Source organism: Rattus norvegicus, chromosome 7 (genome assembly GCF_021556685.1).
Source record: "Rattus norvegicus strain SHRSP/BbbUtx chromosome 7, alternate assembly SHRSP_T2T, whole genome shotgun sequence".
Classification (NCBI taxonomy): Eukaryota; Metazoa; Chordata; class Mammalia; order Rodentia; family Muridae; genus Rattus; species Rattus norvegicus.
Window position 1 is genome coordinate 134,280,761 of NC_141540.1, and position 25,240 is coordinate 134,306,000.

The 25,240-nt window shown below is 45.1% G+C and overlaps 1 protein-coding gene across 6 annotated transcripts in view; it reads right to left on the bottom strand.

The window, feature by feature from the left end:
• Positions 1-25,240, bottom strand: part of Prickle1 (prickle planar cell polarity protein 1) — a 96,187-nt gene that overhangs the window by 45,868 nt on the left and 25,079 nt on the right. For 2 of the 6 annotated variants that reach the window (NM_001434698.1, XM_087557542.1), the window contains 1 exon segment: positions 16,975-17,222. The gene's annotated coding sequence lies outside the window, so the exon portion shown is untranslated. 6 annotated transcript variants of the gene reach the window in all.

Genomic DNA, 25,240 nt, shown 5'->3' on the forward strand with positions numbered 1-25,240 from the left:
AGCGTGCTTCTTTATGCGCCAGCAGAGGGACAAAGGACTTAGATATAATTGTAGTTTATCTAGATACACTATACTGCATCAATATAAATTTGGTTATCTATTTGAAAATCCAAAGAACAAAGGGGAAAAAAACCTTTATAGTATTGTTTTGCTGGATGATTCGAACAATAATATTTAGAAAGGAAATAACTTTGACATAAAAATTTAACTCGTTCTTTTAGCTTTTACTTTATTATTCATGTGTATCGGTGTTTATCTGCATGTATGTCTGTGCACACTTGCGTGCCTAGTGTCTGAAGGGGCCAGAAAAGGGCATCAGATCTGTAGACTGGAGTTACAGACAGTTGAGAACTACTGTTGGTGCTGGGAACTGAGCCAGGTTCTTTTGCAAGAGCAGCCAGTGCTCTTAACTATTGGGCCTCCTCTCTTGTAGCTCGGTTTTAAAGTCGTCATGAACAAGATATCTTTTAGAAGCCATAACAGTAAAAATCAACCAAGCACTTAAATCCCAGAGTCAGCGCCTTTGTTGTTGTTGTTACACAGGTTTGTTTGTTTGTCTGAGACGGTTTTTCTGGAGCCCTGGCTGTCCTGAATCTCACTCTGCACTCTGTAGATTAGGGTGGCCTCAGACTCAGAGATCTGCCTGCCTCTGCCTCCCGCAGCATTGAATGCTCACACGTGGTGTCCGTCTACATAAACTAGCAGTGAAGAGTGGGGCCGTGACTCTCAAAACAACTTTACCTGCTTTATTCTGTTAATATTTCAACCAAAGTCAAGGTCTCCCAGCCTTCTATTTTCACCTGCTCAGCACAGAGGTAAACAGATGCCCGCATCCCTGGGTGACAGACACACGCATCTCTGGCAGCACCTGTCAAAGCACAGCACCTTTCTTGACTTCCCCTCCAATAACTGAAGGTATATATACATTTCTGCCTTGGGCTTTGTGTTTGATATAAATTCTGCTTCGAAAGATTCAAACCACAGCCAGCAGGATTACTGCCTAACGTGCCAAGAGAGAAGGCAGATGCATCTGAAAATGTAGCTTGTTTTTAATAAATACGAGTTCTGAAAATGGGGAGGGGAGGTTGGCGTCCAAAAACTACATTTGGATCTTGGTCAGGTTAATGCTTTTGGGATCCTAGGTGCCTTTCATTACAGGTGTGTACCTGTGCCCAATACATACACATAAGGTCACAGGCGTGTACCTCTACTCCATACACATACAATTACAGGCATGTACCTGTGCTCAATACACACACATAAGGTCACAGGCGTGTACCTCTACTCCATACACATACAATTACAGGCATGTACCTGTGCTCAATACGCACACATAAGGTCACAGGCGTGTACCTCTACTCCATACACATACAGTTACAGGCGTGTACCTGTGCTCAATATGCACACATAAGGTCACAGGCGTGTACCTCTACTCCATACACATACAATTACAGGCATGTACCTGTGCTCAATATGCACACATAAGGTCACAGGCGTGTACCTCTACTCCATACACATACAGTTACAGGCATGTACCTGTGCTCAATACACACACATATGGTCACAGGCATGTACCTGTGCTTAATCCACATACAGTTACAGGTGTGTACCTGTGCTTAATCCACATATGGTCATAGGCGTGTACCTGTGCTTACACACAGACCTCCCTGGCTGGCTTCAGACTTGAATGCCAGGATTCACAGATGCACATCACCATGGGCAGTTGTGGAATCTTTTTTTTTTTTTTCAATTAAGAAATTGGTAAAGTTATTTTAAAAGTAGGTACTATCTAAACTCCATCTTAAGGGGACCCTGGACTTTTTGGTGGCCATTTCTAGAGGAGAACAAACTTTGCTCCATTCTGTTTTATCTTCGGTCACTTTCAATGCTAAAGCCTACCCATTCCCAAAGCAGTTTTAACTGAAAAGTGACTCTGAGAGACTTAAAAAAAATATGTCCCTTAAAAAAGTATTCAAAGGCCAACCAAGGTGTTTTCCGGATTCCCTTCAGCGCAGTTTCTACAGGGCTACACTTCCAGTCTGAACAAGGCACAGGGAACTGGTGTGCTCTTGACAGCTTCACGAAGTGCATGACTTCCTCGGTCTTGTTTCTGAAATGATTGCCTGGTGTTAACTTCTTCGATCGAGCCTTCCTACAACCCAGAAAGAAGATTGGTGGGGGCAGTGAATTTCCAGCTACCTGCTTGCTTGGTGTGGTTCCTGTGGTCTAAAGGATGCCTGGGAACAAAGAGGAACCATGGGAAGATTTAGGGAGACTCTCTGTAGAACAGATGGAAATCGCCTAGAAACACAGTCATAACATGATTTAGATGCTCGAAATTTTTATCCATCTGCAAGCTCACCCGTGAGACTCGCCCATCCCATACTTATGTGAAGTGAAACTGCCAACCACAGGTTCACGGTAATGATCTTTGATGTTAAATACAGGATCCTGAAACACAGTTTTTATTAAACAGGCATTTAGAAAAAAATAGTAGTTATCTTCAAAGCATGGTGCACAGCGTACAGTCCCAGGAAGCCAGTGAGTGCTCAGAACAACTGTGCGGAATTAGTTCATGATCTTAAACGTTCTTTCTTCTGAAATGTATCTTAACTCTTTGATGGAGTTGACCATGGCCTTGTCGAGCTAATCAGAGGTACCTCCTATCTTTAAGCTAATTTTATTTCCACTCAGATGTCCTGTGCAGCACAGGTGATTTGAAACAGCACAAGTGTAGGTAACACAGTTACTAACAGGAGAAGTGGGGTCAGCTGGGATGGGAGGGATCAGGGAGAGAGAAGAGAAGGGTATGTCCTACAGGTAAACTCTTTCCCTCTGTCCTCCCTCCTCCCTCAGGGGAAGTCAAGCCAAGGCCCACCTCTTAAGCTGCAGGAAGCTTTGCCACAGTCATTCCGAGACAAGAGTGGGACTCCTGCGACTCTCCTGGCTGTCTACGAGGTCTTTGAAGACCAGGGAGGGCCTGCCAGGCTCTCTGTGCTCAGCAAATTCTCTGGGCTTGACTTGGTTTAGCTGGGAGTAAAGCGTTCTGACTTCTTCATTTACAAAATGGAGGCAAACTGATAGGAATCAAAGGGAAGATATTCTTAGAAGACATGATCAACAAGTACTGGGTGGAAAGGTTTAAATAGGGATGGGAAACAGGTAGATGGGGGTAGGAGACACAGGTCAACCAAAACCATGTATGGAAATACCACAGGGAAACTGACTTTGAAAGCTACTTTTTTAAAAGTATCGACAGAACTGAGCGTGGCGGCACACACCAGCGTGGGAGGCTTGGGTAGGAGGGTCAGGAACACAACAATGGCCTTTATTACATGCATAGAGAGTTTGAGGCTGGCTTGGGATATGTGAGACCCAGGATAAAAACTAAAACTAAAACCACAAAACCGTATTGCTAGTTCGGAGAATAAGCAGGTTCGTGAGATCTCTTTATGGTTAGTGTGTGTCTAAAAGTATGCAGTACATCGAACATAGGGGATACTGGCAAGACACTACATATCTACAGACACATATAGAGAGGCATTTCACTAAACATTCAGTTATGAGTGTTTTGCTTGCATGTATGTATGTATGTATGTATGTATGTATGTATGTATGTATTATGTGTGTGTATCATGCGTGTTCCTGATGCCCACAGAGGTGGAAGATCACGCTGGAACCCCTGGAACTGCAGTCATGAATGGTTTCGAGCCACCGTGGAGGCGCTGGGAACCAAACCTAGGTCCTCTGCAAGAAAAAGTGTTCTTGAATCAAATTCCATTACAGATGGTCGTGAGCCACCATGTGGTTGATGGAAATTGAACTCAGGACCTCTGGAGAAACGGGCCAGTGCTCTTAACCACCGAGCCATCTCTCCAGCCCCTGTACAATTCTTTAGACTACTTTAACCCAAATTCCAAATTCTTATCGTAATAAGGCGATTAGAGAAATAAAACGAGACGTAAAGATTCACACAGGACAGTTAAGTTTGTGTGGTTTGAAGAGAGCTTTTCGGTTTGAGAAACAACACCACCACCACCACCACCAATGGCCTTTTCGTGTACAGAGCTCAGCTCAGGAACTGGGGTCCTGGTTCAATGGTAGAGTGTGCTCCACACACATTGTAGCCAAGTTCTACTCTGAGCGCCAGCAGAAAACACAAGCGAAGAATGGACAGAAAGACAAACCCAGGAAACAGAATCTGCCTTTATATCTGTCGGAATGTCATCTCATAAGACATTATTGTTTTAAAAACCCCTTACCCTATCAAGTTTTCTGCGTTAACAGAAGAGTTAAGCATGTTCCAGAAAGGTTTGCGGGGAGCTAGAGTGCAGAAAAGGGGACTGGCAATGATCATATACATTGTATACACGTGTGAAAATTTCAATTTATTTTATAGAAAACAAAATAAATAAATAGTTAAAAGATCAAATATTTCCATTAAATATCTGAGTCATTGGAGGAAAAAAAAATTAGTTCAGGTGGAACTAATCGTGATCACTAGAGAAGAGTTCTCCTGTAGGGAAGAACCCGCCGTGACTGTGCCCCTCAGAGCTCTGGCATGAGGGGGCCTCCTTCCTTCCACCCTTCTCCCCTTTTTTTAATAAACACATTGGGCTCCGGCTTTACCCTTTCTGACCTTGTGCATGGAAACATTTACAGAATCATGCTAGAATAAAGGACAGGCTTCCCATCTCTCTTTTTAATTAGGAAAAAATGCCTAGTCCTTGAAACTAGATGCCTCACTTTGAATTTTATTTGTAATCAAAATTCTGCTTTGGAAGCTTTTTCTGTAGTCTTCATTCCTCAAATAGACATGGTCCTCTGGGGCTTTATGTCACTGATGTGTGACAGACCTGGTGACAGCAAATGTTTAATACGGAGTTAGACTATTTATTGCATACACGGGTTTTCAAAAGCACCTAAATGAAGTCTTTAGAAAAGGGTTTTACGTTTCTAACTAGCTAAGAGGCCGCCGCCTGCCTGCTTACTGCTGAGAAATAGGCTGCACCAGGCCGAGTGAGAGTCAGGGTGAAGGATCTGCACTTGCTTCTCACTTATGTGACCCTATCAGCTCCCACCTTTCAACGCCATCAGAGGAGGCTGGGCTGTTATTCTGTATAAAACACTGATCAACCTAGTGTGTGTGCAGGCCTTGAGCTCAATCTGCAGCACTGTGACATTTAAAAACTGCGTGCGTGCGTGCGCTTTTACTGTGTAGCCCTGGCTGGCTTGGAACTCCCAGGGATCCTCCAGCCCCTGCCTCCTTAGTCCTCGGACTAAAGGCGGGTGCATTTTATTTAGTTTTCTCGTTGCTAAGGATTTAAAATGCTACTGAAAGATAAAGTGGTTCTTAGGAGAACACGTGCCATTTCAGATCTACGGCTACGGTCTCTGATCTGAAACTGAAAACATCACAGGCTGGTAGGGCATGCTGCATGCCTCTGTATGCTATTGGAAAGTCACCGTGTATCGTATAGAGAAGATGTGACTCACAGAGGCACATCTGTCAGCTGGGAAGGTGGCACACACCTGTAGTCCTAGCGGAGGTTGCTACAAGTTTGAGGCCAGCTGGAACTATGTAGCAAAAAAAAAAAAAAAAAAAAAAGACCAAACCATGCCAGCAAAGCCCCAAACCGCACGTTTTCAAATTAGTGAACCGGGAAACCCTCCGTTGCAGTCAGATGGCAGGATTTTCTACAGGGGGCCGAGGGCTCGAGAGGGCAACAAGAGCAGGCATATGTGAGCATCTCCAGCTACACAGTGACACAGCAGAGCCCTGGGAAACGCCCGTGGTTTTCAGTATTATTCTTCTGGAATCAGTTTTCCTCATCTCTCTGACGAAAACACCAGCTCAGGTTTTGTGTTTCCTAAGGGCTGAGTTGATTATTCAAACTCTTTGGACCGAAAACCAGAGGCAAAGCAGGCACTTGCCAGGTCAGACTCATGTAGGTTTTTATTCTTCTGTCCTCCACGATTAGACAATGTAACTAATTATTTCAAAGGAAACACAGGCAGTGAGCCAGACACTTCGTCTTTTTGTGCTTCTGAAAGGCAACAAACCTTTAAATTACACTCAACTTTCTGTTTGGCGCAATAAATCCTTCCTCATAGCACACCTCCCAGTCAAGCATAAGCTCTACTTCCTGAATCAGCAATTCTTCGATACCACCCAGGGGGCGTGAAAGAGACCAGCAACTGCCCGTCAAGAGGAGAACAAAACCAAACCTGTGAGGGAGCCAGGGCAGCCCTTTAACAGAGGCGCTGCAGGACCCCAAAACAGAAAGTGCAGTGTATTCTATCCACTTAATACTACAAGAAAAGCACACATGAGTGGCTGCTGCATGGCCTCAGGCTTTCATTTTTAAATTGCACAATACTAAACAAAGCTAAGAGTGTTGGCTTGTGCCTTTACACAGACAGACCAAACACTATAGGCCTCTGATAAGTTATTGTGTAAACTCACATCCCACCATACAAATCGGAAAAGCCGAAGTCATACATTATTAGTATTTTCTACATTTGATCAACTATTCCAACCAACTTAACCAATCCTATTTTTTAAATATATTTTTATTTTTATGTATATGGGTACACTATAGCTGTCTTCATACACACCAGAAGAGATGGTTGTGAGCCACCATGTGGTTGCTAGGATTTGAACTCAGGACCTCTGGAAGAGCAGTCAGTGCTCTTAACCGCTGAGCCATCTCTCCAGCCCCTTAATCAATCCTTAATTAAAAGGCTTCTGGGAAGCTTGGACTCAGTCATGTGAAGCAGAAAATCTTGGTGTAACTTTACAAAACCAGCCTAGCGGAGGCCAGTTGTAATTTATTTGAACATAACTGATATGATGCTTTTTGGATCAAAGTCAAATGAACAATGGATAATCACTGGAATGATATCTTTCTGAAAAGGGAGAAAGAGAACTAATGAAAAGGCAAAACATTTGTTTTTATTTGTTTACATATTTTTAACAGGGGTGCATGTGTAGAGGTTGACTATGAGGAGTCAGTTCTATCCTTCCACTTGTATGGGTTCTGAACACACACACACACCCCGCACACCCACACACCATACACACCCACACACCATACACACCCACACACCATACACACCCACACACCATACACACCCACACACCATACACACCCACACACCATACACACCCACACACCATACACACCCACACACCATACACACCCACCCATCATACACACCCACCCACCATACACACCCACACACCATACACACCCACACACCATACACACCCACACACCATACACACTCATACACCACACACACACACTCACACAAGACACATATACACCAGACACACGCATACACACTGACAAGACCCATAAACAACAGACACACAACCACAGCAGACCACACACATACACTCATACACAACATACACAACAGACACATACAAGACACACACACCAGACATATACACACACACAAACACACACACCAGACACATATAACACACACATACCAGACATATACACACACACACATCATACACACAAACACACCACACACCATATAACACACTAGACACACACATCAGACAACATACCCACACTAGACATGCATGTGCAAACTCACACACAAGACACATACACTAGACACACAAGCACATACCACACACACACACATACACACACACTCAGTATTTTTAAAATTTAAGAACAGCTTACATATGTACAGTGATTTTAATGCCACGCTTTAAAAACTTGTAATAGGGGGTTGGGGATTTAGCTCAGTGGTAGAGCGCTTGCCTAGCAAGCACAAGGCCCTGGGTTCGGTCCCCAGCTCCGAAAAAAGAAGAGAGAAAAAAAAAAACTTGTAATAGAAGAAGATAACCTGAGGGATATATGTCAAAATGTTCAGGGTTTTCTAATAAACCTATAATAATTTGAAGTTAATGAACAGACATGTTACTTAATAGCTTCCAATCAGCATCCGTTGGAATTACGATAGCCCAAGCCTGATCCTTGAATAACTGAGGCGTGCTTGTTCTGTATTTCATACTGGCATTCACTGTCTGCAGAGAATAATTCGCCACTGTGGACAAGACTTGTATTTTGAACGTTAGCCCTAACATTTGCCCCTAAATGTGTGTGTGTGTGTGTGTAATTATAGTATAAGAAACCATGGATAAATTATTTCATTGCCTGTTAAATAGCCATTTGTTAAGTCTAGACAGCAATAATAAATCTCCATTATTTATAATGCGGCCATTCAGAGTACTTGGGGGAATTGTATAATAAACAGGTAATATGACCAATACCCCCTGGACCCCCTTCTCAGAGACAGGGCTGGCAGGGGGAGGGAGGAGAGAGAGGAAGGGGGAGAGAGGGAGAGAGAAGAGGAGGGAGGAAAGGGAGAAGAAGAGAGAGAGGGGACGAGAGGGAGAGGTGAAGGGGAGGGGGAGGGGGACCACAAAAATGCTACCTGTAGATGATGATCTACTTTGAAATTGAATGGTGAGAATGAACTGCATGAACACCACATGCCTGGCATCGGGTCATGTGATACACACAGCACTCCCTCCCCTCTGACCACAAGGCCCTGAGGTGAAGGCCAGTCTGCCTTTGCTTTTCAACCCTCTTGCGATATCCTCTCACTCAGCTGTTGAGACAGCCTTCAGAGCAGCTTCAACCGAGTTCCCAACACCCTTAGACAGGTCCAGAAAATAGCTGACATTATAGTAATCTGCCTTGCTAAGAAATGTTTGCTGAAGTCCCACTCCTAATATAGGGCGGGGGGTTATGGTTAGGAAAAGCACACAAAATCTCTAAATTGTTGCCGAGCAGGGAGAGGCAACAATGGAAAAGAAGGTTTCTGTGGAAGAAAATCATAGGTCAAGTAAGGTCTGGGAAGTCTCCTTCATTGACGGTGGGACCTGGTGGGTTCAGGACAGACAGACCGGAATGAAAAGGGTGTGCTCGTGGAGGTAAGATGGGGGCTGCTCAGTGGTGTTTGGGAAAGGCTGAAGAGTAAGAAAGCCACACCAGCTCTAACAGTCCCCCAGATGAGCCAGCACTGTGCACGGTCAAGCGCTTAGCATGTTTGTCGAGGCAGACACACAGCAAGAGCTTCCCACATGATAGTGGGCTTGTGGGAACGGCAGAGGCAGGCATTACTAACCACCCGTGAAGTGGCTGTCTTGTCTAAGGTGGCATGGTTTGTGAAGTCAGGGCAGGGATTGGCCCGACGCTGGAGTCAGAATTCTGACCCTGATTGGTGGACTGCCTCTCCTAATTTATTTTACCCTGATGCCTATGGTTCCTGGAGCTACGGGAAATGGACAGTTTTTTAAAGGAGTTAGTAGGGGGATAAAAAAACAACCCCAAATATAAAATAGAATAGGGTGCCATAGCAGATACCTGTCTATGATCTTTGTTTTCCTAATACCCATTTTCCTTACTCTTGTGTGAAGATAATTTGTCTTTGGAAAGTTGTGCTGGATAGTTTTTTTTTTTTTGTTTTTTTGTCAACTTGATACAAACCAGAGTCATTTAGAAAGAGGGGATGTCAATTGAAACACAAAAACAAACCAAAGCAAAAACAAACAAACAACGACACAACTGTCTCCGTAAGATTAGCCTGTAGGTAAACCTATGGGGTGTTTACTCCATGTATGATTGACAGAAGCATCCAGCCCCTTATGGTATGGTCTCCAGGTAAACAAAAATGCTAACTGAACCAGCCAGGAGGAGCAAGCCAGTAAGCAGCATTCCTCTGTGGTCTCTGCTTCAGTTCCTACCTCCAAGTTCCTGCCCGGCTTGGCTTCCTACACACTGTCACTCAGTGACTGGGGTTCCCAAATACACAGTCTCTTCTCCAAGTCGCTCTGGATCATGGTCTTTATCACAGTAATCAAAAAGTAACCAAGTCAGAAACCACCTCTTATACCCCTCTGGCGGCCTGTTTTTGAGGTTGATCACAGAGACTCTTCAGACTTAAAGCAATTAGAATCCCACGTCCTTTACCAGAAATTAGCTTGGAGAAGGCGTGTGGCTGATGTATCTGAGTTCCACCCTGGAACTTTCCAGAACAACTGTAGAAGAGGCAAATTTCTGTTGCCTCCATGTTGGATGATCCACCTGAGGGGGAGGCCCACGTGGCAGGAGGAAGCCTTCGAGACAGAGGCTGGGTTCTTGGTAGATTATCAAGTAGATGGTGCGTGAAGCAGATTTTCTCCCGGGCTTCACATCTGAACAAACCAACAAGTTCCCTTTCTTCAGAAGTGGTGTTTGAGAGATCTGATTTGGCTCTGAGTCAGAGCAGACTGGCTAGAGATGAGTAGAAAGGTCGTCAGAATGACCTGCATGGTATGACCACCGAGGCTTCAAACAACTAGGGTGACCATGTCCCTCGTCCTTTGGGACAGCAGCTGACAAAGTGGGGGATGCAGCTGGGAAACGTAGGCCCAAATACCCAGCAGTCCCTAGATGTTGGCTGCCTAGGGTGAGTCAGGCTGGAAATGATAACCAGCATGGTCCTTCCTTCCTTGGAGTCCGTTGGCTACTGTAGTGGCCCGATGAGTAAAAACACGTCTAACATGATATTAGAGCACAGTTAATATAACTTGATAGCTGAGAAAAGAGTACACATGCATTACAGCTGCTGCGTCCTGAAGCATGTACAGCTAAGATCGGCCTTAGAGTTAGGAAATGCTTACTTAAAGGCTGTCCAAAAGAAGGTACCCAGAATCTCTCTGTTTGTCTTCCTAACCCGTACATGCTGTCCTGGAAAGTGAGAGAGACTTTTCTGAAGGTGGCGGAAGTCTTGACGCGAGCAGACACCCACCCCTCCAGTCCTCCCAGCAGCTACCCGACAGCGAGCCCTTACTTCTCAATAAACCACAGCGCCTGCTTTTAGAGTCAGTTACGAATGGAGAATTCCGTGACTAAGTTTAGAAAGCCGGCTGTTTTTATATTTTCCAGAGGTACATTTCTACACATTAAGCTAAAAGTCACAAGCAAAAACAAAACAAAACAACAAAAACCCTAGTCCTCTGTGCCTTCTTCAATGTATTCCTTACAAAGCAGCAAGAAACGAGTTTTATGACTGCGCGGGACGGAAGGAAGCGTCAAGGATGCTCTGGCTCTGGTTTTGATCTTGGGCTCCAGAGGAAGTTGAAGCGACAGAGGAGCCCAGCCCTTTAATTACAGTCCAGCGGGCATTCCGGTTGGTGTGAGGAGAAAACCCCCACCCCCAGCTAAGCCGGGTTTACGCTCTGCACGTTCCGTGTACCTCTCTGGTTCCGTTGAAGATGGTGTCTGGCACATTAAAACACGGGAGTATTTCAAATGCTAAAGCCACGGTTGTGTTTATCCTACAAATGGAAGCCCGTGCTAAGATTCTCCACGTCCCTGCTTCACCCTGGGAAGCACTGATAGCAGCCAGAACCTCACCCCAGAGAGAACCCTGTGGCAGCGACGTGACAGACAGCTGAGAGCCTGGACTGCAGTTGCCTCCTGAATTCAAATTCTCTACTCCGTCATCTCAGCCTTAGATCCACTGTCCGTAAGACACACAGTTTTCATCTGTGAAATGGGTACAAGAACAGGGCAGCTGGGAGCACTCAATACTATGCTGACCATGCACTGCACACACTCAGCGAGGAAGCAGTTAAGACACGCTAGTTTTGAAGCAAATGCTGTTATTAATTTGGTTTTTTTTTTTTTTCAAGACAGGGTTCTTTGGCTGTCCTTGGACTTGCTGTGTAGCCCAGGCTGGCCTCAGAGTTCCATACATCTCTGCTGGAAAGAAAGGCATGCACCACCATACCCCAGCAGCAAATGCTGTGTTTTAAGATCAGGCAAGAAGTTGATCGTGGCTCGGTATGCATGAAACGTTCTTTGCCACCTTTACTTTAAACCCTTTGTATTTATGCCTAGAATTCTTTTCTTAGGTCAAACAAAATGTTTATGAAGTAAGATATATGGATTTCCGGTTTTATAAAAATGAAGAACGTGGGCTGAGGGTGGCGCTGCACAGCTTTGATCCCAGCCCTCTGGAGGCAGAGGCTAGCCTGGTCTACACAGCAAGTGCCAAGCCAGTGAGACCTGTCACTCAATCAATCAATCTAAAAAAGGAAAAAGAAGAAAAAGAAGGTATGTTGTGTGCTGTGTCAGTGCTCCGACACTGTGATAAATACTTTGATAGACTAGAATGTCTGTTTCAGCTCACGATTTTGGCCATCCCAGTCCATGAGGCAGAGAGGGTACCTTCTGCTTGGGGGCTCCTGATGAAGGTGACAAGGTGGCAGTGGAGAAGCTCATTTTGTGGCTACAAACCACAGGATAGTAAAGAGGAGGACAGGTCCCCCTGTAGGGCATATACCCAGACAAACCCTATGAAACTGACTTCTTTAACAAGTGAGTAGCAGGGGGGCACCTATGACTCAAGCTATACTTGGGCAGTGGCTGCTCATGCCTTTAATTTCAGCACTCAGGAGGCAGAAACCAGAGGGTCTCTGGATTTGGGGTTATCCTTGTTTACAGAACCAGTTCTAAGACAGCCAGGGCTATGCAGAGAAACAAAGTAATAACAAAAGACTCAGACTATAGCATCTGCTCACCAGAAAGTGCCCTAACTTTCTAAATAGCCCACTTTTCAAAACAAAACTATTCAAAAGACACTGTAGCAAAGTGACAAGCGATGTTACTGTGCAAACAGAGTCTGTGATACAAAATGCACGCCTCAGCAGGGACGTCAGACCTAGGATTGTTGAAATGGAGTTTAGAGAGCTCATTACAACAGAGATCGGTAATGAGAATTTATGTTGCATAGGAAAATAGTTTATTCAAGCCAGGGAGAGGAGTCTTTTTTACCCTTAATTATCTAATTCTGGAATGTGTTGATGTGAGTTTTCTCCTGTGGAGTGCAGAACTGGCCCTGGGACAGGGAGAACCATTCATTTCCTTGTCCATTGAGAAAGCGGTCACAGCAACAGTCTTGAGAGCTGGCAAACAGAGCTGTCAGACAGACGGTGTGTGTTGGTGGCACAGCCAAGTATCAAACGTGTCCAACCCTGCATGAGGCTGACCTTTAGCCGCCATGCCTCCAATCCCCCTGCCTCAGGCTTGCAAATGCTGTGTTTCCAGGTATTAGCCATTGAACATTGCTTTAAAAATGTTTTTTTTTAAAGATTTATTTTATTTATTATATATAAGTACACTGTAGCTGTCTTCAGATACACCAGAAGAGGGCATCGGATCTCTTTACAGATGGTTGTGAGCCACCATGTGGTTGCTGGGAATTGAACTCAGGACCTCTGGAAGAACAGTCGGGTGTTCTTAACCACTGAGCCATCTCTCCAGCCCTTAAAAATGTTTTAATAGAGGTGTTTACTCACCTTCTAAATTCAGCATGATTTGGCCAGTACATCCCAGTCTTTGTAACCCAGAGTAGTTTTTCCATTTTCCTTTTAATGCTACTGACCATTGAAAAGATCTAGATTTGTCCTACATTCTGGGTGTAGTGGTTTATGGTGTCTTCAACATACTCTGCCAGCCCCTCACTGTGGCCAGTGTTTCCTGCTGGAACCTTGTCAGTGAAATCGATGGTATTAGGAAGTGGAAGATGACTTGGTTATGTGGCTGACGCTTTCATGGAGCTGGAATTGGTGTCTTCAGAGAACCTCTGAGAACTGTGTCTCAGGGAGACACTGTTTTTGCTCTTTCTCTATCTGAGGACTTAGGAAAAGGGGAGTCAACGGACCAAAGAGAAAGATCCTTATCAGTCACAGAATCTTCCAGCACCTTGATCTTCTCAAAACAAAGAAAATTAACTGATGCTTTTAACTGGCCACTCGCCTACAGTATTTTCCTACAGCAGTCCAAACTACCAAGACACTCCCCACTTCCCCATAAACTGTGTAGAGGTCCCCGAGACTTGGGCAAATGTTCCTAGAATGGTCTCACTGGAAGTCCTTGTGCACCCCACATTGCATCACACCAGTAAGCATACCAGGGTGCCTCATTGTTGCTGAATTTGATTGGGGGTGTGGCTGAAGCTTAATGATACATACATGACACACATTATACATGACACACATGAGGCCCTGGGTATGAACCCGAACCAGTGACCATAACGGGAAAGCTTACTTGATAACGTTGGTGACCGCCAGCTTTCTCTATGGTAGAGGCAAAAAGGGAAAGGCCGGCAGTGTGCGTGGAGTATATAATTTGTGTACATAATTTGGGGGCATTCTTTTATATTCTTCTCCACGACCTTTCCATCGCCTGCTCTGCAATGCTTTGGCACTAGCCTCTGAGTTGTGTAGCTAAATGTTGTCCTGCTTGTTATCCAATATCAGTACCGGCTAAAATGCCCCTGCACCATTCAGAAGGTGACCTGAGGATTTGGTGGGGCACTTGAATCCCCAGAAGTTACACTAAAGCTTCAGGCCCAGAGCAACAAGGTGTTAAGAGATACTGTAGGGGGTAGCAGCAATGCTAACCATTTCTCTGTGTTGATTAGCTTATGCTCCAATCTCTTTATCAGAGCCATACATATGCACACACGTTTAAGAGCTAAACAGCCAGTGCTGAAGGCTTGGGTGGTGTAAGTCTTGTAGCTACTTCTGATATGAGAAGAACTAGTTCCCTTCCCCTTGGGAAGACGCCCGGGCTATGTTACTGAATTCTGTCTGCAACTAGCCCCAGACAGCAATTGGTCATCAGACACTTGCTGAACATCACACTGGATGCTCCAAATGGACAAACCCAGTTATAATCTGAAGGTCTCTGTGGCAGAGGTACAATCCTAAAGCCGTACGCATTGAATTGATTATTTGTATCTGACTTTGATATGTTCCTGGGAAACATTAACACTTAAGGCACTAGCCATTTTAAAGGTCATTGTCCTGAAATGATTTGAATGATTCAGAAAACAACAACAGGGCTGGAGAGATGGCTCAGTGGTTAAGGGCACTGACTGCTCTTGCAGAGGTCCTGAGTTCAAATCCTAGCAACCACATGGGGGCTCACAACCATCTGTAATGAGATCTGATACCCTCTTCTGGTGTTCCTGAAGACAGCTACAGTGTATTTATATATAGTAAATAAATAAATAAATCTTAAAAAAAAAAAAAACAACAAAAGCAGAAAACTGCCATCAGATTTTCCATGCAATTTCTTATCTGGTTGTTGGCAATCAAACCCAGCAGAGGCTAAGCACCCATCCCACCACTGAGCTGCCCCCATCTGCTGCTGCCTTCCTGATATCCTTCCCTGTGACACAGCCTGTAGTGGTTCCCAGCAGGGAGAGGAAAGGATTGGGACGCAGTTAGTAACATAGCGGTGTGTTACACCCAGTTTTGAAATTTTAGCGTATTCCTCTGCAAAGGATACCAACAACAGATATTCGTAAGATCCTTGGGTAAAAGATGGGTAAAAGAACAGACGCATTGCGCCAGCTGTGTTGTGTGTGGCTGAACCCCACAATTTAGAGGTGTAGCTGAACCTTATTGGTCCCACATTCTAGCTCGCCTCCTCCTACCTATGACCCTCTTGACAGGCTACTCAGTTTCTTCAAGGCCCAGCTCTCTTATCTTTGAAGCTGAGAAAATGTAACAAGAGTAACTTGGTAATGTTACTCTTATTTCTGATTTGATTTTTCAGTTGTTAATCTTTCAGGATGGCCGGGGAAGTGTCTTAAGGCTGAGCCATGCCCGTAGTCCTGACATTATTTTAAAACACTGCATGGGATAAATACACACCGTGTTCAAGTAATATGGACTGCTATTATAAGATCCATTCCACTAAAAGCTAGGCATTAGGCCCTCTTTCTAAGTTCTCAGGTGAAATTTATATATATGATGAAGGCAGCTATCTGCTTACAACTTAAAATGTTTATTTACGAGAAGATCGAGGTTATAAGACATTAACAGTAGGTAGTATAAAAAAAAAAAACCACACAGCTCAAGTCACCCTAGGATGGTAACACCAAATCGGTACACGCTTCTAGGCATAAAACAATGCAGGAAAATAGAACGGGGGACTCGGTAGAGATTTCCACCTGCAAGGACAACAGGCGTCCACATATACCAGAACTAACCACAGAGGCATGACAGCTAAGTGTCAAAAGAGAGGCAAACCAGTAAGCTCTACTGGGGTTCTGAGGAGCAGAGGCTGGCTGGCTTGTGGGAGGTAAGTTCAAAGGCAAGGGTGGATTCCGAGCCGGTCCTTAGAGGGCAGGGTTGGGAGGGGAGCAAACTGGAAGTCATCATTACTGAGGGTAGGAAGGCTCTGCCCTGTCTACCCCACTTGGCAGCAAAGACGTTTACTGGGTGTCTGAAGACACTACCTTTGGTCTTGGCAAGGGAATGACTCCGAGATTTCTAGACTCAAGACCTCCCAGGAAGCCGGAAGAAGAGCATTGCCGGTAACAGAAATCCGTTGTTTTGTTTTTTTCCCTCCATCTCAGTGGTGAAAAAAAACCAAAACCTTATTTTCTGGCTATGTATGGTACGAAGCCACGATGTTTGTTCCGAACAAGATCCAGGAGATTCCACACCGGTGGGAAACAAAGTTAACCCCACAGAGGACAGTGGCTGAGGTCATCTGCTACACAGCTCATGTAGCATGATGGTCTCCTGAGCTGTGTGGAGAGTTCTGGGGACAAGAATACTTGGGACTCCAGGCCCATATGACTGTCATGGCGCATGGATATGTCCGCCTGGGTGACTCAAGGGTACTGTCACACTGTCATAATGCTCCTTCCTGTCTCGTGGGATGCACGGCTGTCTAAACCAGAAGCCCACAAACGTTTGTCGGACCCCACTCTTTATTTCTGTAGGAGACTGCTCATTTGTTTCCCGGTCTGGTCTCACCTCCTCTAATCTCGCCATCCCCCAGACTGCCACCACAAAGAAAATCCCCATCAGATAAAATCTGAAACTCCTTTCACTCAGCACCATTATTATCGGGCCCCAGCCCTCCAGCTTACCTGAGCTGCTATTACTCTGCCTTGAGATGCGCAGTTGGCACCGTCTAATTTCTGGAGCAGTCCTCGACACTCCTCCCCTGCTTTGGGGCTACTGTGCTGACAACTGATAAAGTGTTCACATCTTCTAACGTAAGCGCAGGTGACTATCTCCAAGTCACTCTTCATACCGCCCTGCGTGCTGAGACTCTCTCCGGTCTCTGTGCCTCAGATGCCACCAACAAGTGGAAGTGTTTAACTCGGCGTCTTCTCTGTAAGCACATGGAGAACACATGCAGAAGCATACGCTTGCTTTTTCAATCACGTATGTGTGTAGAGGACGTACACACTCTGTTAAGCATGACTACAGGTCAAAATGAAAGCAGAATCATTTGGTTAAGGCCGGCAAGTTGGGAGAAGTCTCCTACAAACATCAGTTTAAAGCGGTGGGGAGGACATGCGTGTCGGAGGTGTCCTCCCTCCCTCCACCCATCCTTTGACTCTGCTGGAACATTTGTTCTCACTCATGTTATGTTGTAATGGGACAAGGAAGAAAAGCGTTGTGTGCCATTGTTTTGTTTCATCTCATTTCTGTGACAGGCTCTTGCTTTATAACCTGGGCTATTGCTAAACTCACAAGTAACCTGGGCTGGCTTTGAACTCATTATCTGGTCCAGGCCTTGAATCTGGGGTGATCTTTCTGACTTAGACTCCTGAGGCATGGGATACTGTCTTTGCTCATCTCCTCTGATATTACCTGGATTTACAGGTTTTGAACTATCTTCAGTTGGGACTCAATTTTATCTAGATTATTTCCACTCTCCTTGAACTTCCAAAACAAGGAGCAAAGAAACCGACAAATGTTTAGAGCCAGCAAAGGCAGCAGGGATTCACCTAATGGAACTTAGAGGACTCCAAGACAGGATGTGACTACCAGAAGTAGCTTTCTTCTTAGGCATTCCTTGAGAGACACACGGGTGACGCACGGACTCCTGCCTGAAATAACAAAGCGGAACCCCAGAATCTTCAGATTTTGAATATCTGGCTTAATTGTAATCACTTACTTTCCCTGAGAATGAACAGGAACCATCTGCTTAATGATAAAGCTGAGTCTGCAGTTGTTTGAGGAAAAAAACATGTGCTGCCGTCAGCGTTAAAAAAAAAGTCAGATCAAGGAAGCCTGGGAGACCTACATCTTTTTTAAAAAAATAATAATTAAACCCAATCACACATTAATGTAAAAACGCTGCGTGATCACGTCTCCGTTTCTTTACTTATCGGCACCACCCTGCTAACGCGCATGTGTCTAACCATCGACTTTACGTGCAGAGCCTTAAACAGCTGTAATTGCACAGCGGCTGCAATCACACACCAGGATGCTGAGGTGAGAAGAAAAAGAAAAAGGGATGTCCCCTCTGAAGGACACGGCTACCTCTGGGTCTACGTGGAATAGAGTTATTCTCCTTCCTTAGCAAACAGGAAGCGGTTATAATGCTGCACATAGACCTCCTTGGAACTGGCCTTGTCTCAGGCTCCGGGTGATGCTTACCACAGCTCTGCTAGCAGAAGGGGAGAGAGGCCGAGGAAAACAGGCATCTTTTGTTACACAGCAGCCTGAAGAGCAAGGAGCCAACGACTTCTCTGAACAGTTGTAAATATTGATCCACCTGCGAAGAATGGAGGTCTCCTCTCTGTACGACGGGGAATAATTGCAGGGAGAGGAGACCCTACCAGAGAGTGGCACACATGCGTGAGCTAGTGGCTGGAGTGGGCTCTCCTTTGTGTGTGGCCCAAGGGAGGGGCAGATGTTCAATCTGGCCATCTCTCTTCTGAAAAGGAGCCAGTGGACTGTCTGCTTTCACATGGGTCCTGTGCTCCAGCCAACTGGTTTCATAAGCAGAGCCATGCATGTACTTACCAGCCAACTGCAAGAAAGATTTTTGAATTCATAAATCAACTGGTGGCAGACCCATACTAAGCCAGTCATCTCTCTCTGTCTCCCCATGTCATACACACATACAAACTAAAACTGCCCCCCCACGCCAACTCAGAAATCCTTAAACCACACACCAACCACAAGAAACAAGCATACAAAGGAAGCCACACCCCCATTAGCTGTTCACGTGCAATTGTATTTTCAAGAAAGTGACTTAACGTCATTATGCTCTTGTCTGCTTTTGTAATGTGGGGGGAAAAAGTCAAGATAATCTATGGGAGCACTGAAAACAGAGCCTGCCTCAGTGCTAGTCAGCAAAGGTGAGCTGGCTTGTTCCTTTCACTCTCCCTCCCTGCCCGTCAGATCCAACAGTCACCAGTAGGGGGCCCCACCTGGGAGAAGGCATCATTTCCTTAATTTTTTTTTTAACACATTGGTATTCTGCCTGCATGTATGTTTATATGGGGGTGTCGATCCTCTGGAGGGTACTGGAAATTGAACCTAGGTTCTCCGAAAGAACAGTAGTACTCTTTATATATATTTAAAATTTATTATCTATACAGTATTCTGCCTGCACGTATGCCTGCACACCAGAAGAGGGCAGCATTACAGCATTACAGATGGTTGTGAGCCACCATGTGGTTGCTGGGAATTGAACTCGGGACCTCTGGAAGAGCAGCCAGGTGCTCTTCGACACTGAGCCATCTCTCCAGCCCTTCATCTCTCTTGTTTGAGAAGGACTGGGGTGTGGGGGGGTTAGGAGTCAGCCTCAGGAAGCTGAGAGCAGCAGGAGCAAGTAGCACCTGCATGGGGAATGTACACAAAGACCCTGTCTTCAGTTTCAGCAAACACTTTCCTGAGAAACAGGGGAATGGTCTCCTCCAGTACAAGTATTTTTATTTCACCTCAGTCTTTCTTAAATATTTATTTACTTATTTTGTGTGTGTGTGCGTGTGCGTGTGCGTGTGCGTGTGCGTGTGCGTGTGCGTGTGCGTGCAGTGTCGTGGGTGCAGGGGTCAGAGGATAGTTCACGGGAGCTGTTTTTCCACCATGTGGGGCCCAAGCATTGATCAGGCCTGGAGGCAAGCGCTTTCGCCTGTGGATCCATCTTACTGGCCCCCAGGATAGGGTCATGGGGTTGGCATTTACTTTGATTACTGTCAAATTTTAAGGTGGTCTCGTTGGCAAGTCAAGGGCTCAGGATGCTGCCTCACTGTTCTCACCGGAAAAGCTTCTGAGCAGAAAAGGGGAAGGAGAAAAAGTAAGCGGCAAACTTTTAAAAAGTAAGTGGAAACTTTCAGAATTAAGGGAAATCTTATAACAATAACAGCAACAAAAATGTCCAAAATAGTAACCAGAGACTATTTTGAAGAGAACTAAAGAAGTTTTCCAAATTATCTTGTAAAAGGGAAGGAGACTCATGAGTTCCAAAGGTGGGAGATGGCTCCACCCCCACCCCCACCCCCACCCCTCACAGTTCATAAGCCACACAAAATGAGAACCAGAAACCCTCAGGGATGGAAAAGCTTCCATGAGGAGAAGGGGCAGGTTCTAATGAAGAGGTTTTGCACTTGAGAGACTTGTCGCAAAGGCAAAGGAATAAAGGGGGTGAAACAGATTAATCTGTGTTAACAGATTAAAGTCTTGACCAAAGACTGGTCCTATTCTATAGCTCACCTTCAATCCAGCAGGGGACGCTGGGAGGGAGGACCCTCCTGGGAAGGAGAGGGAGGTGGAAGAGACTGTATCTACATCAGCCACATCAACCCTGGTGACCAATGGGCTGAAAGGGGGCAAGCCAGATGGTCCTAACATTGTTTATATCATTTCACACCCCTCACCATATAGACCAGGCTGGTTTTGAACTCACAGAGCTTCCCCTGCCTCTGCTTTCTGAGGGCAGGGGTGAAAGATGAGTCACCCAAACACACCATGGCGTTTCTTATTCCTATCTTTAAAGTTTAAAATCTTTCACGTGTCCCTGTCCCACACGGAATTTTCTTATAAGTGGCACAAAGGTCGTTATTCGGATGTCCCTTCATGTTTCAAAGGAGAAGAGAGCCCAGGACTGAAAATGTTTTCCTTACAACTTTTCACCACTTACTACAGAAGCTTAAAATGTAACAGATGGGTATTTGTGAGCTCTGATACATTCTAAACGTTCTAGCAATAAGAAATAAAGGTAGCATTAGGGAACGGCTCTTAAGAGCTACCCTCCAGATCCCCCCTGGAACGGTAATTATTTCTCTGCAGCCTTTTCTTCCTGTGCTACCTGGCTGCTTAGCATTACCGGAGCCTCCCTCCTAACGGCAGCCAGCACATAGAACCCTTCTATTATTCTAAGGACCCGGAGAGTAAAAAGAATTACACCTTTCACGATTTAATCACCAAATCTGATTTCTTTATAAACAGCCTGGGGTTAGGTCTGCAATATTACAGTGTCTCTAAATTCCACTTCAAGGTAAGCAAACATTTACCACCCCACTCGGTGGCTGAATACAATAATATTCCTTTCTGTGGTTTGCACATAAAGTACCTATTGGTTATGTTCAAGTGGCCACTTACAGGGCTGCCTTAAGCAACTGCTTGCAGAAATCACCAACTGAGGTTTTTCTAACCTAGGCAGAGACAAAACCTACAGACCTCATGACATCCCTCCCCAGGCCTTGCCCAGGATGGAGTCTTGTAAGGCAGTAAAGACCCTGGAAAGATCTGGTTCCTTCCCTCTCCCCAGCTATATCACAGTTATGCTTGGCTTTGCTGTTTTTGAAAACAAAACAAAACCCCCCAACCAACAAAAACACGCCTCACAGCTACTGTGCCAATAATAACTAATATCCCTATGGGGCTCAGCTCTACACATATGACAGTTCTTACCATCTCCATGGCACCTCTGTAAGAAGCTACTGTTACTATTCCCACTTTAAAGGAGCAGCTCCCCTGGTCTGTCTGTGATTGCTTAGCTAGCCGGAGTGGCATAAGTTCTGTGCCCTGACTCAGAGAGGCAACCCAGTGTGGAGGACTGTCTTGGGAAAACTTCATCAAGCGACTGGATAACTGAGTGCTATAGCTGACCAAGATGTGGTCTTCATTTTTCATTATAAATAGGCCTACCTTATTGGGCTTTAAAGGAGGATTAAAATGCACAACATAGAAAGTTTCATTTTACAAACTTGAATGCCCTTCACAAATGTCCTGACTCTAAGGTCACAGATCCAAGAATCTACTATACGCCAGATGCCCTGTCTAGAATGGGACATACTCTGCCTTCAGAGAGCTTACGGTTTGCTGCTGTATTTCTACCACAGAGACTGGCCAGGAGCTACTCAACAACAAGAAGACACCGGCCTCTACCAAGCTCTGGGGAGGGGTTGAGATAAACTCTTCCTGAAGGCAGCTGCTTTTAAATGTGGTTTATTTGACGGATGCATATTTTGGGTTGAGCTTTCTGTAGGCTGGCTGCGGACAGCTCTGGTGAGGGAGGGCTACTGATTAGATGGATGATGGATCATATGAAGGAGTCAGGCTAACTGAACTGCTCCAGTCAACTGGGAGAATCCACTGAAAATTCTCTGTAATTCTTTGTAAATCAGACAATTCCGCTTCTGATCTGTGCTGGAGCAGCAGGTAGCTCGGTACCGCCCCCTCCCCTCCCCCTTCCTTCTACCAATGCTCCATGGCAAAAGCATCCGCTTAAAAGATTCTTTTGGAGGCAGGAGAGCCAGCTACACCTTCCGTTCACCTGCCAGTGCACAATTCAGGGAACCATGAATTATTACGACACCAAGGGTTCTGTGGGAGTTATGGAAATCCAAATTTTAGGTTTCATGGTTGCTTTATGGAAACCACGCCAAACTTCTCTCTGTATGGGGAAGTTTCTCAAACACACACTAAGCCGCCTGCTCCAAAAACACCACAGTTTTTCCTTTCAATCAAGAAAAACAAACAAACAAACAAACAAAACCCCAAAACCCAGCTTTAAAACTGTCACATTCAGGATTTGATTAGACGGTTCCAATAGCAGGCTGGAACCATTAAAACCAGCTTTTCAAGGGAAACCCTATGTGCTCAGCAAATGGCCTTTTGGAGGGTGACAGCTTCCAAAGGAGGTTTCTGAGCCCGATGGTGTCCCTGAAGCCGGGGAGAGGAGCGCCGTGTGCACACTGCCTGGAACAAATGTGTGTGAGCGGTGTTTGAGAGCACACCTGCCCAGCTTCATAACAAAACAGTGCTATCTGTCCATAGCCGAGCTGTACCTTAGATGAATTATGCATACTTTCATGGGAAAAAAATAAAACCTACAAGATATTCTGCGACGTATTTACATCACCATAACTTGTAATATGCCAAAAGGGCTTTGTAATTACTGCTATTATTATTTTTGTCCAATACTGCCATTAAGGGAGAAAACGTCCAATAATTTGTTAATGGCTCGGTACAAAAAAAAATGCCAGGTTAATTAAAACAACAACAACAATGAAAAAGGCACAATGTTTCCTAAGATTTACTGCCAGTTTATTGGAGGACAAACCTTCTTTAAAATTCCAGCTGTGAAACCGCCTTAGGAAAATTCCGAGGTTGGAGTGGAAAGAGCAGTTAAGGTCTCCGACAGGACTCTGCTTGCCTGGGTCCCTGGCTGGCTTTACCCTGGGCCAGCAGATGCCAGCCCTAAGTGGGTGCTGGAGAGACCACAGCCTCACCAGAACCGGCCTGCTTGTTGCCTTCGGGTAACTAAACTACAAAGCCATACTGTTGTAAAAGTCTGCTCACAGAAAGTAATAAAGTGCTCTTTCTCGGGCTTTTATGATCTTATTTTCTTTTAAATAGCTTCATGCTCCTCCAAAGAGCTGAAATATATGGCGGATAACAGTAAAAACGTCAGTCCAGGGTTGCTTGATTGAGAAGGCAAAGACATTGTTGGGATGGTGGATATATTGAATTAGTTGGTTTATAGTCAATCAGACAGCTAGCAACGGACATTTTTTTTTTTTTTAAAAAGGACAACCCAATGTCGCCGTTGCATGATTGGCTATTGACTATTTTCATCAAGAAGTTTGAGCTTTGAGCTTGCAGTTTCGAGTTGAAATTTCTGTAGAAAAATAAGAATTTGGGAGTACTAAAGAATTTGCAAAAGGGCTGGGGCAAAAAACAAAACAAAAACAAAAACTCCAATCCCCCCAAGCCACCCCCCCAAAAAAAAACAAACAAGCTTAAAAAAACCAAAGGACAAAGAACTTGGGCCCTGTGGTGTGCTAGCCACAAGGAAATCACTCTTCCCTCTCCCACTTCCTTTCAAACTGTTTCCTGGTGGGTTTTTGGAAGTAGCGACATGTCCATGTCCGTTTGAACTGTGAGAGGCCATGAGATCTGAAGAGTGTCTTCATTGTGAAGATTTAACTGCACTTTTGTAATTAACACGGACCAAATAAAAGCCACTCAAGCTTCTCCAAGCCAAGGGAGCCATCTTGGCCTCATCGTTAAACACGGGTAACTGACTGACTTGTTGGCTCTGGTAATGGATTCTACCCAACACGACAGGTTCCACAGCAGGGCCCATCACGTTAGACGGATGGGAGAAGCTTGTTGCCCGGGCTGAAGGGCTTCTCTCTCTTTGTGCCATACACAATCATAAGCAACATCATCTCACAAAATAGTGTCTAACCAACAATTCCATTTTTAGTTTTTTATTTTTTGTTTCTTGTGTTTGCCTGCCCTTTTATGTCTCTACATGAAGGTGTGAGATCCTTTGGAGCTGGAGTTACTCACGGTTGTGAGCTGCCGTGTGGATGCTGGAAATTGTCCTCTGGAAGAGCAGCTATCTCTCCAGACCCCCTGCCCCCCAACAATTATTAAAATAACAGAAAAGAAGGAACTGGAGAGCAGCTCTTCAAAATCAAAGCGGAGAATTAAAATTCCAAATCCAGTTAAACAGACTGTCTTTCGACTTTTGGGTACGAACGGAACTGTGCATTCAAATTTATACTCTTTCTATTGTTCGAGGTTGTTTGTTTGAGTGGAAACAAAGGGCAAAGGAGGCCCGAACAGAAAAGAGCAAAGCAGGGGGCGGGGTCAAGTCCTATTAAAGGCCAGCATTCAGAACTTCTGAATGTTACTCGGGCTAGGCTGTAGGTAGTCTCACACCTTATCATGGCTGAAGCCAGTATCTCTAAGTCTGAAGGTCATCTCACACATGGGTACCACGTAAGGAAGCCCATACAAGCGTAGATTCCTATCTGAGTCAAGAAAAATGCCCCCATTGTGCAGGTCAGCCCTATCTCCATGCAAGAGGCCCTGACAATAGTTAACGCCCCGCTAGCATTGACTAGTAAGATAAAAATAGTCGTAGAACTCCGG